A 23,407-nucleotide genomic window follows, 5' to 3' on the forward strand; every position below is an offset into this window, starting at 1 on the left:
TGTTTAAATCTTGTCTCCATCACCAAGAGTAATGAGCTAAAGAGCTACGCAACAGTTTCCATCTTGGCTGTGAGTCATACACTCACAAAGTGACTCTCCTTTGGGATTTATGCTTCAGCCAGGTTCACAGCAAGTTATGCAGCAGGCAGAAAGAGAAGCGGCTCCTGTTGCTCCTTCTCCCTCCATTAGTGCTGATAAGTGTAAGAAAATACAGAGATTTGCAATATAATGTACTCTTATGAAACGGATAATAGGAAGAACAACAAGCTTAACATAGACGAATGATTGAATGTGGGAGCTTAAACCAGCCTTTACTGGTCTTTACCTTTGGTTACAAATGTGAATGCGTACTACTTAGGTTTTCTATTTACATCCGCAATCTTAGATTTTAAAAGAAGAAGGTCCCAAATAACAGCAGCTACAGTACAATTCACAATGTTTAGTCATTAGTCAAGTAAGGCAACATGTACAGTAACATGCACCAAACTCCAATATTAGAAGAAAAAACAATAACAACTATAAACTAGGACAGACCGGGAAGAATCAGTTATGTTCGATGTTCAGCTTCAGCATGAATAAAGAATAATTGGTTGGTTTACATCCTTAAAAAACAATAAAACCTTTCCACAAAACTATTTGAGAAGCTTGTTTTTCTTTTTTTTTGTCTTTTTTTTTATAGACTGACATCAAGTACAGACATCACTCAGGTAAGGATTATTGTGTTGTGCCCTGGAAAAATGTTCATACATTTTAAACCTGTTCACATTTTTTTATGTTATGGCCACAAACATCTGTGCATTTTATTACATATATTTCATAAAGATCGCCACATGCATGTGGAAGCCCATTTTGCTCTCTCAATAAAGATCAAAGGGTACCAAACATAGTCCTGATTAGCAAACTTTAAATATCTTACATAGTGCTGTCCAATCCGTCATCTGAAAAATGAAAAAAGAATTACACAACTGCAAACTTGCTACAATGTAGCTGTCTGAATCAACTGGATGGCAAAGCAAGGATCAATCAAAGAGCAAGAGGCCCATAGTAACTAGCAGGAGCTGCTGCAGGACAACAACTGGATAAAACCATTAAAATATTGTCATTTTAAAACAAAGATTCCAGTGGACAAAAACAATCTGTCTGTTTGTTTCCATATATATTTAAATATTGTTACACAATCCAAACTTTGGATGTAAATATTAAGTAAACTTGCAAAATGACTCCAGTTCCACATCCAGTTTCCTTGAAGATGTTAGCCAGATCCAGTTAGCAGACATCTTGGGTTCCACTGTGTGTGTGAGTGTGTGTGCGTGTGTGCGTGTGTGTTTGTGTGTGTGCGCTTGGAAAGTTGCTGAATGGAAAAAATCATCAGCCACTTGGCTCCAGTTTAACTGAGTTAAATCATTTTTTATCATTAATACACCTAATACCTAAGCAACTCTTGTGCAACAACATTGAATGTCTAACTAACTAACTGGGCTTTAGACGTAGAATTTCATTCCCACCATTACTGAGCTATTTCTTTAGAGGCATTTTCATAACTGTCCCAGACAGTTTTAAACTAATGACCCTAAATTATAATATTAATGCCAATGTGGCAAACTTTGAACTTTTGAACCTGTTTTGGTTTGAATGTGAATTGAACCTTATTAAAGAGAAAGTTTCAGTGCCTCAAGTGATAGATTGTGTAGATCTTTGAAACCAAGAGATCTTTGTCTTGTCTAAAGAACTTGTTTAAGAAAAATAGCAGCGTGATGTAACAAAATTCCCAAACCATTTCAAGTCTGCTTCTAAATCAGTTCCTAAACACTATCCCTTTGTTTAAAGTGCACTTTTTTCAATAATATATCCGATGCAGAACTTTAGAATAAATCACAAGACTTGCCCAACCCAGTCTTGTAGCAAACTGATCACCACTCAAGATACATTTGTGTTAGATGCTTTTGCTGTTTGCATCACCTGCTATGTTACGTCATTCTATGTTATGTAAAGTTCCTCCAAGGCTTTGCGTCCATTCAAGCCACGGGAGCTCTGCAGGTTTAATTCAGCTAACTTATCTAGGTGATGCTTCCCCCTTCAAATGAGTCATTTTCTTCCACAATGATCCCAAGTGGAGACCCTGAAGACCTCCAAAGTTCGCCTTCCAGTCTTAGACAGGCTGCCTGGCTGACTAGACAAGCTTGTCTAGAGGCAGTCTGTCTCTAAGCCCAAAAGACAGGGTGTGGAAACTGCAGGCCTTCAGAGTCTGCAGCCCGTTCTCTGGGAGAGTCGAAAACAACAGCACATGTTGGATCAAAGTAAGGCCCTCTGTTTCAGTTCTGCTGCGGCGTGTTGTCTGGTCCTGGTGATACTGAGACTTTTTTTTCAACTTCCCTCTTCTCCCCAAATCCTGACGTCTCGTAGGAGAAGTTGCAATTTAGCTCTGAAACCATTTTCTTTAGAGTTCTGGGTGACTTACAAACCCGTAAGGATTTCTTTGATTCTTTAAATTAATTTTATATTGAACGTTCTACTTTAAGTTATTTGGCAGATTGATTTGCGTTGTTGATTTTTGTCTGCTAATCTATCCATTTAGTTTTTCAGTTGATTGAAAATAAATGTATTTATTGATTTGATTGGTTGTCATAAGTACTAACTAAATAACTGACTAACGCATGTGGTAGTAATTATTTCTTACTCACAGAGAGGCGTGGTAGGGATGGGAATAGGATTTGATATGCTGAGACAAGTCTGCCGTCTGAAATAATGATGACTTCTTTCGTACTACTTTCATTGTCATCACTGAGTTTGTGTGAGTCGGTGGATCACTTGTTCAGTCATACAGGATCAGCAGCTGACAACATAAGCTCTATTGTGCTCTCCAATCACAGGATGTGGCCAAAATCCATTAATTCTTTTTTACCATTTATAGACTGCCGAGATAAATGGATTTCAAACCTGGTGTAAAAATAGAAGAAAGAAAGGGTGGGGTGCAAAAGAGGAAGGAAAGAGTAAATTATGAAACAGAGCTATCAGACCGCAGGGTAAAGAAGGAGTGGGTCAGGCCAGGGCAGTCACAAGGCAAATTTACTGTCATAATCAGGAAATATGTTGTTGATTCGCAGCATAAAAACACATTTGTTTTTAAAATCCGTTGAATGAAAAAGTTTTATTTTGGGTGACATGTTTTTCGACGTATTATTTTGGCAGAAAAACAACAAAGTAAAGCAAAAAAAAAGAGAGAGAGAGTAAAGTTAAAATTAAACATGAGCCTTGATATGTATGAAGTATTTCTTGATTCAGTGTGCAAATGTAAAGATCCCTCATGAAAGAGTTTGAAATCACCTAGTGAAAGACCAGAACATGCCTTTTAGATTAGACAGTGCTCACAAAAGGTACTGAAGTTGCACAAAAAGTTGAAACTAAGAAAGCGAAAAGAAAATGTGTTTTAAAAAACATGGTGAGAAGTATTTAACAAAAGAAGTGGAAGGGATGTCATTGAAGGATGAGAAAAATTTACAACAGAGATACCAAGGGAAAGCGTAAATTATTGTGTTTAAAGAAAGAAAAGTATATTTGTGTTGATGGACTGTACCATCAAGCCTTCAAAACTGTTTATTAAAGAAGAAGAAAAAAATAAATGCCCAATTATAATATTACCCAGGCTTGTGGGATTGTGGGACTGCTTCCTGACTATCATAACTTGTGCCTTGACAATGCTATCACATTCCAGAAGGACATCGCAACATCTATTCCAAGCTGCAGAACACAGCAGCTCTTGGAGGATGTGGTTCCTGCATTCGTTCAAAGGAATGAGGGACCACCACAAATAACAGTCTGCAATCAAATAGGCTATTGTGTGTGTTTGTGTGTGTGTGTAAAAAAAAGCCCGTGAACACCTACAACTCTCAGAGGAATGCAGGGCTCCATCGGGTCATGGGGAAGAAAAAAAACATCCAAGAGCTGTCTGTAAGGAAAACAGTGACTGCAGTTGTCCTACATACTCAGCAACACCCTGAGATTCAATAACAGTGAGCTTTTCACTGAAGAGGAAACTCCTGAATACAGAGGAAAGTTTGTTCCAGTCAGCTAGCTGTGTGAGATTTTCCTTCCACGTTACTATACAGTGAGTTACGCCCACTTAGCAACAAGTTAATGACGCTCAAGTCATTTCTAAAGGGAAACATTAGCTTACAAAACTCTGACACAACTCAGTTTAGTCATACGCAGTTGAGCAAAATGCCCTCTCCACTAAATGCGCCATGTTCAACACACGGTCCTCGTGGGAATTAGAACTGCAGGAAGTGAGCTGACGTTGTCACTACATGGCTTCTAGATTTTTTTTCTCCCTTTTTATGTAAAAGTTAAATTGGCCGACTCTACCTATAACGCAACAAAACCACTCAGCTGTAAGTTGAGAACATTGCATTGTAACTTGACGACAAAAGCTAAGGAAGTTTTTCCATTCGTGAACAGAAAATGCCAGATTTGATTTTCAAGTGCCAACTAGATATTCTTCCACGACCTACAAAACTCCTGCATCATCCGCCATTAAAGGCAGGAATGACTGGAAAGCAGACAAATTCAAGTTGGGTAAAGTCAAATCAGTTATACCTGCACATAAAAACGAGTTAAAGTAAGCCTCTAATTAAAGCAAAAGTGGGTTATTGAGTGTGAATGAGGGAAAATTGACAACTTAATTGGGTGGTCGATGTTTACATGTATGTTGTTCTTAACATATATTGCATTTGATTTGTATGACCTCTGTGCTGACATGCCATATAACTAGTCGAGGTAGTTATATGGCTACATTGACACCCAAATACCTCCAAAAATAATACAAAATAAATAAATAAAATCTTCAACAGAATCACATTAAGTGCTAATATTTCAGATTTTTTGTGATTTTAGGTTGTTCTGCTGCCCTCTAGTGGCCAAAAAGTGGCTGTACAAACTGTATAAGTAGATAATGAGGGGTGGAGATTTACAAAAATGTAAAACCTCAAAAAGAATTTAACATGATCATTTTCCCTGTCAGTGCATCAGCGTCAAAATCCACTCTAGCAACCGTCTTGGTTTGTGGATCGTCAGCGTCACAGCCTGGCTGCGTTTCTGGGATGACACTGACTCAGGTGACTCAAGTGAACTGCATCACTTTAGCGAGTGATTCCTAGTAAAAGGAATGCAGTTTGGAGTTTGCCCCCTTTAATTCTGGCTCAAATGTACACATAAGCAGCTGCAGCCTTCACTCTGCTTGATCCCATGAGTTGTATTTTTTTCTGGAAAAAAAGTCTGTTATGAAAATCCTTTAGAAACCATGTTGGAATATGTTGCCTAGCACCGTTTACCGTTTTTACTAAAGCAAAAAAAATAAAAAGAAAATAAATAAATAAATCATCTCTGAACTTAAGTTTTTGTTCTTGTAAGCCTCTCTGACATCAAATTGAACTATGTGGGAAATCACGTATTTATAGTTTTGTACCTCAGGATTTAATGGTTTATGTTTTGTTGAAGTCCTGCATTAGAAATTCACGCGTCCTACTATTTTCATACAAACATTTGTTGAGAAGAAAAACAAAGCAAAGCAGTATATTTATCTTCCACTGTTCAGGTTGACCATATTAGTTGAACAAAAAAAAAAAATTGGATGATTCAACTAAGCTTTATCTACATGTGAAATGATTTGACTGTGAATCATAAAAGGCCATAAATCTTTACACCACTGTGGTTAGATTGTCACAGGGGATGCAATGCATTTGTGAATTAAATAACTCCCTCAACTCACTTGAGGGGAAAATGACGTAGCAGGCTCAAACTGTTTCAGATGATCTCAGAAAAAGAGTTCATTCCCAAAGCTGCTTACTGTGTGCAATATCTGACTGCAATAAACAACAAAAAGATCAGAAATCCCAAGTAGATTTTTCCATAAAGACAATGCTTCCCTTCCGTTTTTCCAAGACATACAATTGAAATTTGGTTTGTCCCAGGTGATGTTTGCATTAAAGCAATTCCAACAAAAAATAAAATGCTTCATATTTATCAGATAATTTTAACTTTCCAATTCCTATGTGTGTTGTTTTTAGGATCTGCACCCCATGACATCACCGGAAGTGAACACATCTGGAGGCCGAGACAGTGGATGGTTTTGGAAAGTACGCGGGTGCACATTTGGTTTCCGCTTGGCTGCTTCTCTGAGGCTGTTTTGTCTTAAAGGCCTGCTTTTAAAAAATAAAACAAAAAAAAAAAGACTTTAAAGTGTTTATTTGGTTGGTGGTCAGACGGTGGTGGGATAAGTGGCTTCGAATCTGCAGTCGCGGCCAGAGCAGTCCTGTAAAAGCTTTGAGGCAAATTAGCTTTTTCCACTGTGTGACTGTTTTCACTTCCTTTGATTCTATTCCTGTTCCAGTCGCTGCGCCCCACTCACAGGACATAAAAATGTGGTGGTTTAAACAAAAACGGCAAGCATTCATACATTTTCTATCAGCAACTGGTTCATTTGAAAATCTTTTCTCATCAGGTCTTCCTTGAGCATTGAGATCTGGCAACTTGTGGATAGTTCTTCCTGACAACAACTGACTGGCAGAAAGCACAATGAACAGATCTTTTTTAACAGCTCTCACCAAAATGTTCTATTATCAGCTTGCACATACTGTCTGCACAAAGCACTTCTGCCTCTTTTTTTTAAAATTTATTTAAATAGACCAATTTTACAGTTGGTCATGTATCTGCCCATCTGTGTTTGCAGGACTATTCATGCCTAATTGTTCATTGAACAATTGCCTTGCTGAGAGCGTGTGCTCTGGTCTGTTCAGGGAGAACTGCATAAATTGTTGTTTTACAAAAGCAGCTCTGCAGCACACACCCTCCTTCTTTCGCTCTCAATGTAAATGTCAAGGAAAGACCTTGCAGATTCGGTTAATCATATTAAAGCTAATAGGGACGTGTCCTTTCCTCCCCCTGTGTTACCTAATACCACGGCAGAAGATGCCAGCTTGTCCAGCCAGGTTTTTAAGGCAGGATGTGAATTAAGTGACTGAAAAGGAGGAGAGAAAATAAACAACAGACAGGAAATAAAAGAAAGTAAGGTGACACTTCCGCATACTAATTAGCGGTTTCTGCTTTCTAGAGATTTATCTATTTCACTCCCTTTTTTAGCAGACATGTCAGTTTATATTTTGAGATGTACAAGTATTCATGTCTCTAACTTTACATTTTGGAATGTTGCAGCCAGATGTCTGAGTGTTTAATTTGTAATTTATTATACAGTCCAGCAAAGTAGTGCATAATTGTGAAGATAATAAAAGATTTAAACAGTTAAGATATAAAAATCTGAACTAAATCAACCTCTAGGAAAGACTTGAAAACTCCTGAGACACTCTTCATCCGACTAAGCTTGGACTTTATTGCAAAGTGGAATTACTAAAAGTGAGATAAATTATATTTTAAGTTATTATAAATTATATTCTTGGAAAAAAGAAAAAGTACTGATGTGATATATGATTAAATTAATTATGAGTGAGAATAATTAGGATTTTTATGGTGATATTGGGCAAGGAACTTTGTACTACTTACCATTTATTTATTTTTCTTTATTTAACTCTTTCACTCCCTTTTTTTCCCCTTTTATTTATTTGTTTTGGCCAATGAATCACTTTTGTCATTTCTTAAGCCCTGACTTTCCATTAGTCTCTTAGCAGCTACTGCCGCATCCCTGAGGACATGACCAGGAAATTCTCCATCCCCTCCTTTTTTAAATTAGAAAACAGGAATCAGTTCCTGGAAATAGTATTTCCTATTTTATTCCCTACTGACTGGCAGCAGATCAGAGTTAAAGTGTGGTAAAATTGTTGTAAAATTGAGTTTTAAAGGCATACTATTTAATTTAATACAAGAGAATGAAAAGATTTTAAGAATTTATTTGGAAATTCCAACTGTTCTAAATATATAGCTTATTTCTACGATACACATTTTGTCATAACTGGTTTTCTAAGAGTTTTCCAGCCTTGTCAAAAGTCCCAAAAACTCAGTTAGTTCTTGTTAATTGCTTGAAATTTATTTGCAATAGGCTCACACATCCTTTTTACATCGAAGTTAAGCATTTTATATTTAAAACATCAGTTTGTAACCTTTTTGATCAAACTGCCAGCAGCGTGTATTTAAGACTTCTCCCCTCTCTCCTGCAGTGGATGACAATTATGGTGACATTTTTTTAGACTAAAAATAACCAAAGGAAATTAAAGCAGAGGTCAGGGAGATAAGCTCGCCTTTACTGTTTGCGTGTGCCAAGAATTTCAAGCATTTTTAACAACATCCTCCTTCCCTTCATAATGTGTTAGTATTTCTGTTTCCTAACCTCCTCGTATGCCAGATGGAAAAATATTTTGTTTCAACTTGAGTCGAGCTTGCTGCAAATTTGAGCAGAAGTTTCTCCAATTAAAGAATTTCTCTCTTATTCCTTTTTCTTTCTTTCTTTTTCCTTAGCTATAATCAAAAGCAGCCTTAGATCTCAACACACACAACCGCTAACACTTACCATGTGCAAGCAGTCAGCAGCTATCTGGCGTTTCAGTGTTTTATAACTAAATTCCTCAGCATTGTATTCCCGTAACTATGAATTAGCCGAGATTTTTTTTCTTCTTAAACCGATCTTATAGAATGTGCGCTGCATGAGCTGGCAGCTTAACCCAAATCCCACTTCTAAACAAAGAATGACTAAATGATGGCGCAAATGAGAAGACGGGTGCAGCGTAAATAAACAGATCGTTCTGCAGAGATTCGAGTTAAAGAGATACGTTGACGACACACACACACACACACACACACACACGCAATAAAGCATTGGAGACAGAAAGAGACGGAGGAAGAGAAGGGACGTTTTTGCATTATTTTCTTGAATGAAACATACATGCTGAACACAGCTTATCGTCAGAGTACGCCTATAAATTTGTGAGTTCAGTGATGACGCAGGCTTTGCACCACACTGTGACTAACAAGCTTAAGCAGCTGTGTCAAGGCTGGTCTGGGAATGGAAAAGCTAAATGCCACTGGGGGAAGGTAGAATGGCACTCTGCTTAATGTATCCCACATACAAGGCTAGATAGCTGTGGCTGAACATCGTCGCCCCCGTGTCTAACTGGTCTGAGGTGGGATGACACAAAGAATATGGGAGCATCTACTGTAAAAATATGTATTTTTAGTTACTGAGAACGGTGGGTAACTCAGCATGTGTATACACTCCGGAGGAGTGAGTGTGCTGATGTACACAAACCCAGTTTTACAGTAAAATCTGGGAAGCCATGTCATTTCCGATCCTCATGACTTCTGTGGTAGTGAAGCGTGGGGGGGAGGGGGGGAGATATGAGAAGAGATCTATTGTTTAATGTTTATTTTTATATTTGCGACAAAAAGCTAAAAAAAACTGTAGACAGAGCAAGACAAGTTCACTGTAGAGTACCATTCATGCACAAGGTTATTCAAAATGCTTTAAAGGAAATGAAAGAAAATGGGATGAAGGGAATTACATCACAATCAATTATTTACCACAAAGAGGGAAAACAGCACGCACTTTCTGAAATTCAAAACAAGCACATAAAAGGATAAATGTAATTTTAATTGTATTTATCAAATCAAATGAAACCTTATCGAACAAAGTCAGTCTGCCCCCGGCATTGGAGAAAAATAAAAACTGATTAACTCAAGACCTGCTGCTTTTCAAATAAAACAATGGGTCAGAACAAATGAAAACTCTACAACTCTTCTTTTCTAAAACATGTTAACAAATGTTATTATTTTTGAGGTTGCAATGCCATAGCTGCATTAACTTCTGTAGTTGAATCCTGTGATTTCTACATGACTTTGCAATAGACTGACACTTAATGCAGCATGAAAAAGTTGACATAATAACTAGTCAACTTATCCCATGTGAAGGCTTTGCACTTTTGGCTACAGAGAGGATCACAGTTTTCATGTACTAGATGAGGGATCTGGAACCTGCAGCTCTGAAGCTGCAAGTGGTTTGTTGGCTCTGTGGCTCAGCAGATATGTGAAACAATATAATACTGATCTGTTATTTTAACTCCCATGAAAAAACACCGGCGTCACCCTTCACCCCTTTTATATGCGGCAGTGGTTGTGGACCCACCACTGTCGCAATACTTTTAGATACATGTGCATATTATTGTACTTTTCTATATTATCTTCTTGACTTTTTAAGTCGAGGCTGACAGCATTAAACCCTAAATATAGATTTAACTAAGTATCCGTCATTACTGAATAAAACCATAACGGGAAGCCTGCTACAAAGCTTCTAGGTCACAACACTCACTCAGGGTTGCAGAAAAAGGAGATAAAAAAAAAATTGTTGGAAACTCATCCAGATTAGAGATCACGTTTGGTTTAACATAATCCTCAGCTTCAGCATCATCAGCAAAGTGTTGTGAGCAGAGATGTTGCACAAACAACAGAGTACGCTCACATGAGAGTGTGTGTGTGCGCCTAAGCAGCCCTCGGTCCTGTTCGGAGCTCTCATTGGCACCAGGAGGATGTATCATCCATTAAGATTATTTGAGTTCTATTTTTAATCTGTGTGCAATGAAACAAAACAATGGCCGTTATTGTGACAATAACACACAGAAGTATACAGGCTTGAAATTGTGTTATGTTGTTCCAAATTAAGGTATATTTTAGGAGAACTCACACCTGTGTTCAGGCTGACAGCATAACCACAAAAATAAAACGTGTCTGTTTTAATATTTCTCACATGTATCAAGAATAAATACCTTCCCTGTACTACGTGTACTGAAATGCAACTTTTAGTCAGAAATCCCTGCACTTCCTCAGAACCCAAAATGATCCATTATTAATGCTGTTAGTGCTGGAACAGGGGGAAATGGTCTTTTAAGGACAGACAATTACTCTGGAGGTTTACTTTGCATTGTCTTTCTTCGGTCACCGGCTGAGCAGACCCAGAAGAAAGCAAAGCGCAATCTATTACCATGCTTTCCAAGTCTGTTATACCTGTGGGTCAGTTATGTAATTCAACACAATTAGAGCAAGAGCTCTATTTCTGATACAGGTAGAGACAGGAAAAGGACTGAAATGTTCTGTCAAAAGAAGAAAGGACCGTACAAAGCAATTACTTGAATGACACAGACGAAGGTGAACTACATAACAGGACGAAAGGTTTTCTTCTCTGCATGTGCTTGTGGACACGCTTTGCATATTGACCCATGCATTTTGAGTTTATTTTAAGAAAAACAAAGTGGAACACCAGCATCTTTTAAGTGACCCTCTTTGAAAGGCAGATATGATGAGATTCTCTATGGGGCTTTCTGCATTTTTCTTACTTTTCAGCAAGAGAGGTGTAAACATTATTCACCTTCAGTCCCTCTCAAGGAGATCCAAAGCTTTCTAAATGTGGCACCGTGTCATGTAGTATCTGGAGCAATTACAGAAACAGTGAGGGACAAAGTAAGAACAGAATAAAAAGGAATGCATACCCACTGCCAATGAAACCTGAAATCAATTTCTGAATAAAAACCTTTCGTATTCTTGCAAAAAGGTTAGATAGGAAACTACCAAGTGAGCTTGATCATCAGGAGACCTGCTTTACTTGGCAGTTACACAATTTTTTAAGCAATTGTAATTGACTGGAAAAAGAGGGTCAACCCAAATTGAATGATGAAGTAAATACAAATACTTGCAAAAAAAAAAGAAATTGTAAATGTTCTTCAGATACTAATACAGCAATGGTTGTAACAGCAAGTTAACGTGAACATTCATGTACACAAGTCTGTGATCTATTCACCTTTCACACTTTTCTGAGTTTTTGAGTTAAAAGTTTGAAGAATAAAATGAAACTGCCCCCGAAGATGAAACTGCGACATGAAAAGTTGGAGTTCTCATCAACTTCAAAATCCAAATAGATAAAAGGTTGGACAAAACTCCATCATATTAATTAGGGGTGAAATGGTTCGATCACACAGAAAACCCTTGAAGACAAAAGTTTAGTTCATCTTAAAGATGATTATATTGAAAGTAATAATAACGTTTTTTTTTTGTTTTTTTTTACGTTAACAGTTAACATGATATGAAAAAGAGTAAATTACTTTACCAAATAGAAAGAGCTTGTGTGAAAATAAATATCTACAGTAGACTCCCGTCTGTTTGCAGTTCAGTATTTACAAATTTTCCTGTTTGGAGATTTTCTGTGGAATGTGACTTCCAATTACTTGTGGAAACCTTTCTGGTGCGCAGATGGTTTTGAAGAGCACATCTAAAACAATTTAAAGAAAGTGCAGCTTTGGAAGCCGACACAAAGCTATTTGACATGCCTAGCGCATAGCAGCCAATCCAGGAGCACCACTCACTTTCCCTAGTGCTGACTGGCTGTAATTTCTAGAGTGAATATAAGAATAAGCTTCTGCTGTCGTGTCAAGATGGTTTCCCCTGCGTATTAATGCGTACTAAGGTATATTTGGTGTTCGATCAAATAAGGTTTTAAGCATCGTAGTTTTGGTGAATTTCAGCTGTATTTTTAGGGGTTGTGGTCCTTAACCCCAACAAAAATTAACTATTTATTTTAACTTCTAACAGTTTAAATGTCATTAAGACAATGACACACGTATGCTTATGTTAGTAAAACAATCAATATAGTGAATTACTGAATAAAATGCAAATATTGTTTCTGGGAGTGTAGCCAACAGTAGCTACCCCAATTATACCTGATCACTGAGCACAGCGACTAGTTACTCTGTTTTGTTTCCCAGCTTGTAATTGAAATATGATCATGTTGGTCGTGACGTCATTCTCAGATCCAATTTCCTACTAAGTTTCTACTTCGGAGGTGAATCGTGTCCAGCATTTTGTTGAAACATTAGCTCCTTGGGAATAATAAGAGTGTTAGAAACCAGGACATCCAGGAGGTAATAAGGAGAGCAACCTGGAGCTTCCAAAAGGTATAAGACTAAAAAGAACAAGGGTCTCAATCTTTAAAGCGTTACACACTCAGTTAAACAAAAAAAGGTCTCAGGAAGATTCAGCATATTCTGCTTTGCAGGGGCACAAGGAAAAAGTGCTGCAGTGTTGTGTAACATCTACGTGTAGGCTGCAGTGTGCCGTTCTGAGTCTCCCTGCCTCCTCATTCATGAGAGAGACGCGCACATGGCTGGAGATTTGATTAAAGCGGAAAATTACAAAAGACAAGGTAGATATTGAGTAAAAAGGTCAGAGTCGGAAAGGAGAGTAAGAAGAACCGGAGCTGTAGGGCCATTTGACGAGAGAGTCTAATAAGGCATTACACAAATTCAAAATGGGATAAAACAGCAAGTTAGAGCAGAAAAAAAATCCTTACATTAAAAAAAAACAAACTGAAAAGGTCCTCTCTAATTACAAATAAAGATAAATTATGCAGCTCTTCTTGAGTGTATCTGGATTCTGTTATCATTGGTTGTTTGTCATCCTACTTTCAGGACAGGGGAGACAAAAAACAAGCTGTACAAGAGAATCCTGAGAGCAGATTACACTGAGGGTGATGAATATGGAAACTGAGGCAGGCCCTTGGCATAAAAAGCAGATTCAAACAGGGGAAAATCTCTGGAGTGGAGGGCCAGATGAGTATGACGTTAAGCAACCCTAAATTTCAGAGCCATAAAGGGTTCCAGCCAGAAAGGCAGAGGGGGTGTGCGTTTTAGCAGCACCCATCCACTAGAACTAAATGATCAAGTTAAGTGCGGTTTGTCTGAAACTGTATCAAACTTGTATGTGTTAAAATCTATTTACACTATGGAATGACTCTGCAAGTTGAACATGACTTTTTGTGAACACAGCACACTGTATTCAAGGGCATATTTATAAAAAAAGTTGATAGAACAACATTAATATATGTGAAAGTGCATAAAATACAAGAAACTAAATTCACTAAATCATTAAAACATTCTAAAAATGCTTAATCTGATTATGGTGCGTGTCATTTTCATGGATCATTAGCTAATTCAAATGAAAAAGTTTCTGATCAAATATCGATAAGTTTGTACCTGATGAATTGCACTGCATCTATATTACATACTTCCTAGCTTTTTTACTTCCCTTGTTGTTACAAAACAAAAACTTTGAACCTCGTGCAACAACAACACTTTAAGCTCCAGTTCATGAAATCATTTGTTACTAAAAAGCTTCCTTAAAAACGGAAATGTCACTCCTGACATTTCCTGATCCCTCATTTATTATCTGCCCAGAAAAGACACCAGGCAGTGTTTACATGGTGCCTTTTATAGCTTGTACACAGAGGGTAAACATTTTTTTATTTTTATTTTTGGACTCGTGTTGATGGTGTGGGTTGCAGAGAGGCAGTGCAAAACAAAACGTGGTTTCCTAAAATTCATCCAAGAAACTGGGACACTGAGCTCAGTTTCGGTGAATTTAAAGTGTGCAGACAACCCAATCACTTAAGTGGCACCATTTTATGTTTCTGGAAATGCAGAGCATTTGTTCGAAGGCAAAGACATTTTTAGTCTCTGTTACTTCATTGCTTCGTGTTTTTTATTCTCTATTGTGCTATTACTATATTTTATGCTGTCTTTAAAATGTAGAGAAAATGTTTTATTGCCATATCATGAGAAAAATGCATATCGGTCTATACCCTTTGAAACCCACAAGAAATGAAAAAAGTGTAGAATTAATGGATATAATAATGACTTATTACAGCATGATTTGGGCTATGTACCATAACTCTTATCCTTGGTAACCCTTGGCTGTTATCAAAGCTATCACATGAAAGGAGAGTTTTAGATGCCATTTCATGCATGAAGGTTGGAACAAAAGGCAAAATAACCTGTAAGAAAGAAACCAGAAAAACAAAAAAATGCGCAAAGTTAGACATTCACTGACAGTTGCGGGATTGGAGGAAATTATGAGGGACAATTTCCACAGATTTCAACAGAATGAAAGAAACCTGCTTCAAAAACAAGATGTTCAATATTAAACTAGAACACAGATTTAAATTTGCACATTTCTTATAAATTTAGGTTCACAGTGACATGAAATTATTAAGATATAAAACTCAGCTATGAACTTATACCTCTGAGGTGTTGCATCACTGGCGGATTTTAAAGTCCCTCAGCTCTGCCTCCCTTATAATAGCCATCTAATGAGCTTCCATTTATAGGCTATCATTTATATGATGTCAGTCCTCAGGTCAACACACAGCACCCACATGCACATACACACGCACATACACACACAGCTCCATATCTGAGTCTCCAAGGCACATATTCTTTGAAATGTCTTCCGTTCCTAATTTGTGATGCGGGGTGTTTCTCCTGACCCAGATGTAGACTACAACAGTTACATAATCCACCTTATAAATGGACTGGACTCTTCTACTCATGTCGACCACTCAAAGCGATTACTGGAGCTACATTCACCCAGCTGCGCTCACCAACGCGAATACAAGGAGATCAGTAGACAACTTAGGGTTAAGTGCAGAATGGCATCTGAGACGGGAGGAAGTTGGATTCAAATCCACAACTTCCTAACAGCAGGATGATTAATCTTTCCAGTGAACCAGGTGTTATAAATCAGAATAGAGCTGAAGCAGATGATAGGAGAAATTCATTGAAATAAAATGTAACTTACAACACACACACAAAAAAACAAAAAAAAACTAAATATTTATAACCAAATAAAATTATGTCACTATAATCTACTTTAATCCAAATTTAATTCAACTGCATCCATCTGTCCATCCATCCATCCATCCATCCATCCATCCATCCATATAAGTTCTCTGTGATGGATTGGTGGTCTCTTTTATTTTAGGGCACCTTTGGTATTCTGCATTGTAAAATATTACATCATTGCTTTTGGTACCTGTGTCAATTATTAGTTTGATTAATAATTTTATTAGCTGTCTTTATTCATTTACCTTTTAACAACTAAACCGGTTCTTGTGATGTTCAGCTTTAAAGCAGCCTGTGATTGAACACATTGATCAGTCACATCTGGGTCACCTCATTGTATGAATCTGAAAGACTTACGGGATATCAATAAAACCGCATGGCAGCAGGACTAAAGGAAATGCCTATCCTGGCTCTGCGTCACACACAAAACAAAACACACTGCAGTTCGAATAATTTTACTTTCACTTTGAAGTGTCTCGGCAAAGGGCCAGAAGGAGGTGCTTCGAATGTTCACTTTTCATGAGACTTTGTCATCATCTGCAGTTTTTTTTTTCCCAGCATTTCTTTTATACAGATGGGAAATTCTTTTATTTTCATTCATACTCTGAGTCCTTTGTAATTGCAAGCATAAACTTCTTGTGTGCATTTCTGATTAATCTGCAAGTAAATTTCGCACTCCTTTGTATTTACACAAATTTCTGATGTGTGGCTCGAATTTGTACTTGTAGTTGCCATTCTGTCATCAAATTGTCAGGGCATAATGTAAAGATATATGAAGCATTTGTAATCAATATTTGTCTGCTTATTTGTGTGTTTGTTTTCTTCTATCACTTAAGAACAAAAAGGTACTTTGCCTTCGAATTTATTTCTGGCATGTTACTTATGTATTTCTGTAGGTGGATAAAATAACTCTGGCACACAAAGCAGAAGATAAATAAAGTGCCAGAAAAAGGACAGAACAGAATGACCTGTTTTATTTTCAGTTCAGGTGCAGAGTTTTAGTCATTCAGGTCATTTTATCCTGGGTTGGTTTAATCAAATTCATCCAGACTTTAACAAAAAACATGATTTTTTTTTCATATTTACTGTAGCATTCAATCCTCTTGACGAATCATTAAGTGACATGAACAACCAAAGATTTTACATAAGAAAATATATAACAGAAATGATCCACTGTCTGCTGTTTCCAAACCAAATGTCCTAAAATACCAGAGTTGACCTATGACTTAAGTCTTCTGAAACATCAAAAAAATAATAAACTTATATTTTCCAAAAAAAAAAAAACAACAACTAACGAATATGTCCACAGTGGGAGTTATCATCTGAGGGAATCAGAAGTTGTTTGAAAAAACTAATTTTGACTATTTTAGACAGCTAACGGATAATGACCAGAAAAATAAATATTTTTGAATACTCTTGTCTTTTTATCTACTTAAATGACGAGAAATCCACTGTTGAATAAAACTCATATCAATGCCAAAAGTCTTGTGGGAGACTGCCGATCTCCACAGACAACCTGATCGAGCTTGAGCAGTTTTGCAAAGAAGAACAAAGTAAAATTGCAATGTAAAAGTGCCATATAAGATTAACTGGGATCCTCACTGGGTTTTTGTTAATAACAAACCAAATCCTGTCGTTCATTTAAGTAGTCATCCACTGACACTGATTAGAAGGCTCCTTATCTAAATGTCCACTTTGGAGAGCCCAAAGTATGAACCCATCCTCTAATACACTCAGTTTTGTGAGGATGATTGCAGCCTGCGGTCTTGACTCCACAGTGACCAAACATAAAAACAACTATCAAGGACTAAAATTGGATAACTATAATTAGCATTGGCAAGGACGCTACTGTAATCAAATTCATTCTGGGCAACAGAGGCTTGTGTGTTTTATTCTTAGTGTCCTCCTCAGCCTCACTAGGCTTCTCATGCATACACAAAGGTAGGAGGGTTAGTCATTTTCTACCCTATCATAACTATAATTACAATAGGTGTTCTTGTCTAATCAGGTGCTCAGAATGTAAGTGCAGGGATGGCAGGTCAGCCTATTATGGGCTTCTTTTGTGGGCTTTGTGCTATATTCATGGTGTGCAATCTAGTGAAGAGGAAAACAACCAGCAGCCTTTGATTAAATGCATGCTGCCTTTGCGAAGAACATGACTAAAATGCTATAAAAATAGAAAAAGAGCTACTCATGCTATTGTGTAATGCCTTTTTAGAGCACAACAGGTTAAATGTTACACGTGGAGACTTTAGACATTTTTTTTATCTATAAAATATATCACATAAAGTGTGATGAAGGTGATAAATCTATGGAGAAAAGAAGAGGATAACATTCTTGTATGGCTGTGATATCATCAAAGCTATTTTGTATCATATCTTCTTACTAACATTACTTAAGAAAAATTAAGAAATCACATGATTAATCATGTTTGTATCATTACATTATATGCCTAAATTAAAATATTGCCATTTGCAGTAATAGTTAATGTCGCTGAAAGCTATTCTACATCTGCAACCGCTGGAAGAGCTTGTCTCTCAAAATAAACTTAAGTATTTGCACAAAAGAAACAACTGGTAAAAAAATAAAAAATTAAAAATAATGGTCAAATGAGGAACTGGCAACTAAAAGGTCACTATAAATGGAGTGTGTTTCTGTGACTAGCAAACTAGACTCAGTTCTATTTTCAAATTATTCCCATTGAGCTTGAGAAGCTCTAATATCCCATCTCAACCCTGTTGCTTACAACTTCAATTCCACCATTATTTTATGCTAGATCTATTAAACATAAAATTCTTTGGCTCATGATCTGCTTGGTGCATCATCCTGAATTCAAATGTAAAAAAAATAAATAAAATAAAATAATAATGGTAATGTAATTATTAGATGTTAAATGTTTTCCTTATGAACAGAGCAAGCAATTAAGGCAAGACATGATATGTTTAAGGGGATCCTCCTCACTCACTGTTCAAAATAGATCAAGTAGATGCTTAGAGCCAGTTTCTAAATGTGGCTGATGTGTGTCTAACTTCTGGAAAAATACTTACTCTATAAAACACTTGCATTAATTTGTTTGTTTATGGGTATTTTTATAGGTAAAATCTTTGATTTTTACACGTATGTATGGGTTGAAAAACAGGACAAATACAAAACTTAAATTTCTGCACATTTATTGACTTGCATTCACGAATGTAGATGTCTACGCATGCATTTTTAATTGACAGTAGTCTTACCTTATACATAACGCCTTGTGTTTCCATAGCAACTAAAACAAACAAGAACCTGACACAGGTTGTTTGACATCATCATGTCATCCATGTTCTCATCGATGATGTCATAAAGGTTCAAAAGATTATTATTATCATTTGGAATACAAGAATTCTCAGTTTGCTTTTCAACTTCGTTGGAGCTACAGCACTTTTACAACAGGATCAGCGATTTTAGAAAGGATTTCAATTTCAGCAAAAATGTTTCTGACTATTGGTTGGGGCCTTGGTTATCTGGCCACAAAGGGTCTTGGAAAATTATTTGGACATAATATTGCACAAGAAGAAGAAGAAGAAGAAGACACCGACACAGATGAGAGTTTTGAGAATGGCTTTGATGAACAATCCGAAGAGGGCAAGAGGTGGAAATACTTTGGTTTTGAGGAGCTTATTCCTCAAGAACCTGAGGAACAGCCTGTTTCTGAAGAGGAAAGCAGCATGGATGCTGCCTCAGATGTTGCCAGTATCACTTCAGGGGTCTTGCAACTTATTCCTCAAGAACCTGAGGAAGAACCGGTTTCTGAAGAGGAAATTAGCATGGACGCTACCACAGAAGTTGCCAGTACCACTTCAGGGGTCTTGACAGATTTGACAGTCAAGACTCCTGAAGATACTATTGCTTTGAATAGCAACGATTTTTTTGATCTTGTGTTGGACCTCCTCTGGGAAACTGACTCTGGCGACACAGACACAGACACAGACGATAGTGGAAGTGTTGATGTTCCCCTGGAAGAAATGCATCTGGCTGTTGACGGGAGCTGGGACAGCAAGCAAAATGACCCAGATCATTTTTCTGGCATGGAAGCTGAAGATATGGACGTTTCCAAGAAGAAAGTCCATTTTGAAAACTCACATGCTGAGAATGTTGTGGAACATTTGGAAGTCTATCCTGAGCATATTCTTCCAAAAATATGGTCTTCTGAAGAAGAATACGCAGAAGATGACATTGAGTTCTCAGAGAATTTTGACAGGAGGGATTTTTCCAGTCAGTCTCTGAGCATAACTCCTCCGACGTATTCGTCACATTTTGATAAAGTTTCTGTGTGTTCTACTTCAGTAGAAACGTTTTTGGAAGAAAGCTCAAAACGTGACATTCAAACTGTGCCACAACATAGAGACAGCATGGATGTGAACGAAATGGATATTTCTTTTATGGAAGTTCGTTGTGACAGCAGAAATGCCAGAAAAATGACGTCACAAGTTTCCAAGTGGTTTCGCCAATTAAGGAATAGGTTGGCTAAACTCCGACCAAGGAGAAAGAGCTAACTATTCTCTTTCCTGGCAAAGAAAAGTTTGAGGAGGTCATTGATGACCTGATTTCACCTCTGGAAGAACTTCAAACACATTTGGGAGGAAGTGGATGGAACATGGCCTGCACAGAGTTGTTCCCCAACTCCATTGTCAATGCGGCTTATCGGAGTTGTGTCCACAAGGTTTCCAGTGCCTGTTTTGGTGTGCTTCAAGGGTGGACTATGACACCCTGGAAGCAGCTAATGAGTACTGGCAGTCCAAGAGGCATGCAGCTCGGGTGGTCGCTAAGGCAAAATCTCGGGTGTGGGAGAAGTTCACAGAGGCCATGGCAGAGTAGTTCGAAGACCTCCTCAATCCTACCATCACATCTTCCACTGAGGAAACGAAACCTGGGGACTTTGGATCAGGGTCTGCTGAATTGACCATGGTGAAAGGCACAGAGAAGGAGTAAGCATACTTTTTGCCTCCCATCTTTGTGCCTGTATGTTGGGATTCAATCCAGTGAAGAGGGTAGCTTCCTTCCACCTACTTGTAGGGGGACGGGTTCTGACTGTTGTCTGTACTTACTGTATGTGACAAGCAACAGTTCAGATTGGCCACCTTTTTTGGAGTTGTTGGAGGGGTGCTGGAGAGTGTCCCTCCTAGAGACTTCCTTACTCTGCTGGAGGATTTCAATGCTCACATGGACAATTACAGTGAGACCTGCAGCCTTGTGGTTGAGAGGATCGGCCACTCTGATCTAAACCTGAGTAGTGTACTGTTATTGGACTTCTGTGCTCATCATGGATTGTCCATAACGTACACCTTGTTCAAGCATAAGAGTGTCCATATGTGCTTGTAGCACCAGGACACCCTGGCCACAGTTCTATGGTAGACTTTGTTGTTTTCCCATCTAATATGTGGCTGCATGTATTGGACTCTTGGGTGAAGACAGGGGCAGAGCTGTCCACTGACCACTCCCTGGTTGTAAGTTGACTTTGATGATGGGGAAGGATGCCAGTCCAACCAGAAAGGCACAAAAGTGTTGTGAGGATCCTGGCAGAGTCACCTGTGAAACAGAGCTTCAAATTTCACCTCTGGAAGAACATCAAACACATTTCGGAGAAAGTGGCCCGCACTGAGTCATTCCCCAACTCCATTGTCAATGTGGCTTATCGGAGTTGTGGCCACAAGGTTTCCAGTGCCTGTTTTGGGGACAACCCTAGAATCAGCTTGTGGGTACCAGAAGGGAGAAATGCTATCAAGCCAAAGATGGAGACCTATCAGAACTTTTTGGCCTGGGACACCCTGGAAGCAGCTTATGGGTAATGGGGTATTGGCAGTCTAAGTGGCATGCAGCTTGGGTGGTCGCTAAGGTAAAAACTCGGGTGTGAGAGAAGTTCACAGAGGCCATGGAGAACCTTGGATCGGGCAGAGTAGTTTGAAGACCTCCTCAATCCCACCATCATATTTTCCACTGAGGAAGCAAAACCGGGAGACTTTGGATCAGGCTCTGCTGAGTTGACCATGGTGAGAGGCGCAGAGAAGGAGTAAGCATCCTTTTTGCCACCCATCTTTGTGCCTGTATGTTGGGATTCAATCCAGTGAAGAGGGTAGCTTCCTTTCACCTACTTGTAGGGGGGCGGGTTCTCACTGTTGTCTGTACTTATGTGATAGGCAGCAGTTCAGATTGGCCACCTTTTGTGTAGTTGTTGGAGGGGTGCTGGAGAGTGTCCCTCCTAGAGACTTCCTTGTTCTACTGGGGGATTTCAATGCAATGCTCACATGAGCAATTACAGTGAGACCTGGAGCCTTGTGGTAGAGAGGATCGGCCACTCTGATCTAAACCTGAGTAGTGTACTGTTATTGGACTTCTGTGCTCATCATGGATTGTCCATAATGTACACCTTGTTCAAGCATAAGGGTATCCATATGTGTTCATAACAGCAGGACACTGCATTTCTATGGCAGACTTTGTTGTTTTCCCATTTAATCTGTGGCTGCATGTCTTGGACTGTTGGGTGAAGACAGGGGCAGAGCTGTCCACTGAACGAATGGTCAGTGGAGTGACCGAATGGTCAGTGGACAGCTCTGCCCCTGTCTTCACCCAACAGTCCAAGACATGCAGCCACAGATTAGATGGGAAAACAACAAAGTCTACCATAGAAATGTGGCCAGGGTGTCCTGGTGCTACGTGCACATATGGACACCCTTATGCTTGAACAAGGTGTACATTATGGACAATCTATGATGAGCACAGAAGTCCAACAACAGTACACTACTCAGGTTTAGATCAGAGTGGCCGATCCTCTCAACCACAAGCCTCCAGGTCTCACTGTAATTTCCCATGTGAGCATTGAAATCCCCCAGCAGAACAAGGAAGTCTCTAGGAGGGACACTCTCCAGCACCCCTCCAACAACTACACAAAAGGTGGCCAATCTGAACTGCTGCCTATCACATAAGTACAGACAACAGTCAGAACCCGACCCCCTACAAGTAGGTGGAAGGAAGCTACCCTCTTTACTGGAGTGAATCCCAACATACAGGCACAAAGATGGGAGGCAAAAGGATGCTCACTCCTTCTCTGCGCCTCTCACCATGGTCAACTCAGCAGAGCCTGATCCAAAGTCTCCCGGTTTCGCTTCCTCAGTTGAAGATGTGGTGGTGGGATTGAGGAGGTCTTCGAACTACTCTGCCCGATCCAAGGTTCTCCATGGCCTCTGTGAACTTCTCCCAAAACCGAGTTTTTGCGCTAGCAACCACCCGAGCACTCAGATTACCCATCCTTTTTGGAAACCTTGGAGGGGGTACTGGAGGGTTCTGTGGTGTTCTGTTGTTGAACTTCTGTGCTTGTCATGGATTGTCCTTAACGAACACCATGTTCAGGTATAAGGGTGTCCATATGTGCATTTGGCACCAGGACACCCCTAAGCCGCAGTTCGATGATCAACGTTGTCATCATTTTGTTGGATCTGCGACCGTATGTCTTGGACACTTGGGTGAAGAGAGGGGCGGATCTATCCACTGACCACTACCTTGTGGTGAGTTTGCTCCGGTGGTGGGGGAGGATGACGGTCAGACCTGGCAGGCCCAAACGTGTTGTGAGGGTCTGTTGGGAACGTCTGGCAAAGTCTCAGAGATAATAGGTACACCCTTTCGTCAAATTTGACAGGTGGGCATGGCTTCTGGTGGGAGAGGGGTTCAGTGGGGAGTCCGGAAGTGGGGGAGGCTCTCAGTGGGGGTCCGGAAGTGGG

The 23,407-nt window shown here is 38.9% G+C and overlaps 2 long non-coding RNA genes across 2 annotated transcripts in view; one reads left to right on the plus strand and one right to left on the minus strand.

Moving 5' to 3' along the window:
* The first annotated feature begins 442 nt into the window (after positions 1-442).
* Positions 443-21,262, plus strand: LOC107838347 (uncharacterized). Its single transcript, XR_001664407.1, has 3 exons — positions 443-454; positions 10,283-10,289; positions 21,174-21,262. It is a non-coding gene; the product is annotated as an uncharacterized LOC107838347 (long non-coding RNA).
* A 204-nt stretch (positions 21,263-21,466) lies between these two features.
* Positions 21,467-23,407, minus strand: part of LOC107838351 (uncharacterized) — a 15,478-nt gene continuing 13,537 nt past the window's right edge. Inside the window, exon 3 of the long non-coding RNA XR_001664410.1 lies at positions 21,467-21,573. This is a non-coding gene — a long non-coding RNA (uncharacterized LOC107838351). The remainder of the gene's footprint in view (positions 21,574-23,407) is intronic.

This window comes from Poecilia formosa, unplaced genomic scaffold (genome assembly GCF_000485575.1).
Source record: "Poecilia formosa unplaced genomic scaffold, Poecilia_formosa-5.1.2 Scaffold6, whole genome shotgun sequence".
In the NCBI taxonomy this organism is placed as follows: domain Eukaryota; kingdom Metazoa; phylum Chordata; class Actinopteri; order Cyprinodontiformes; family Poeciliidae; genus Poecilia; species Poecilia formosa.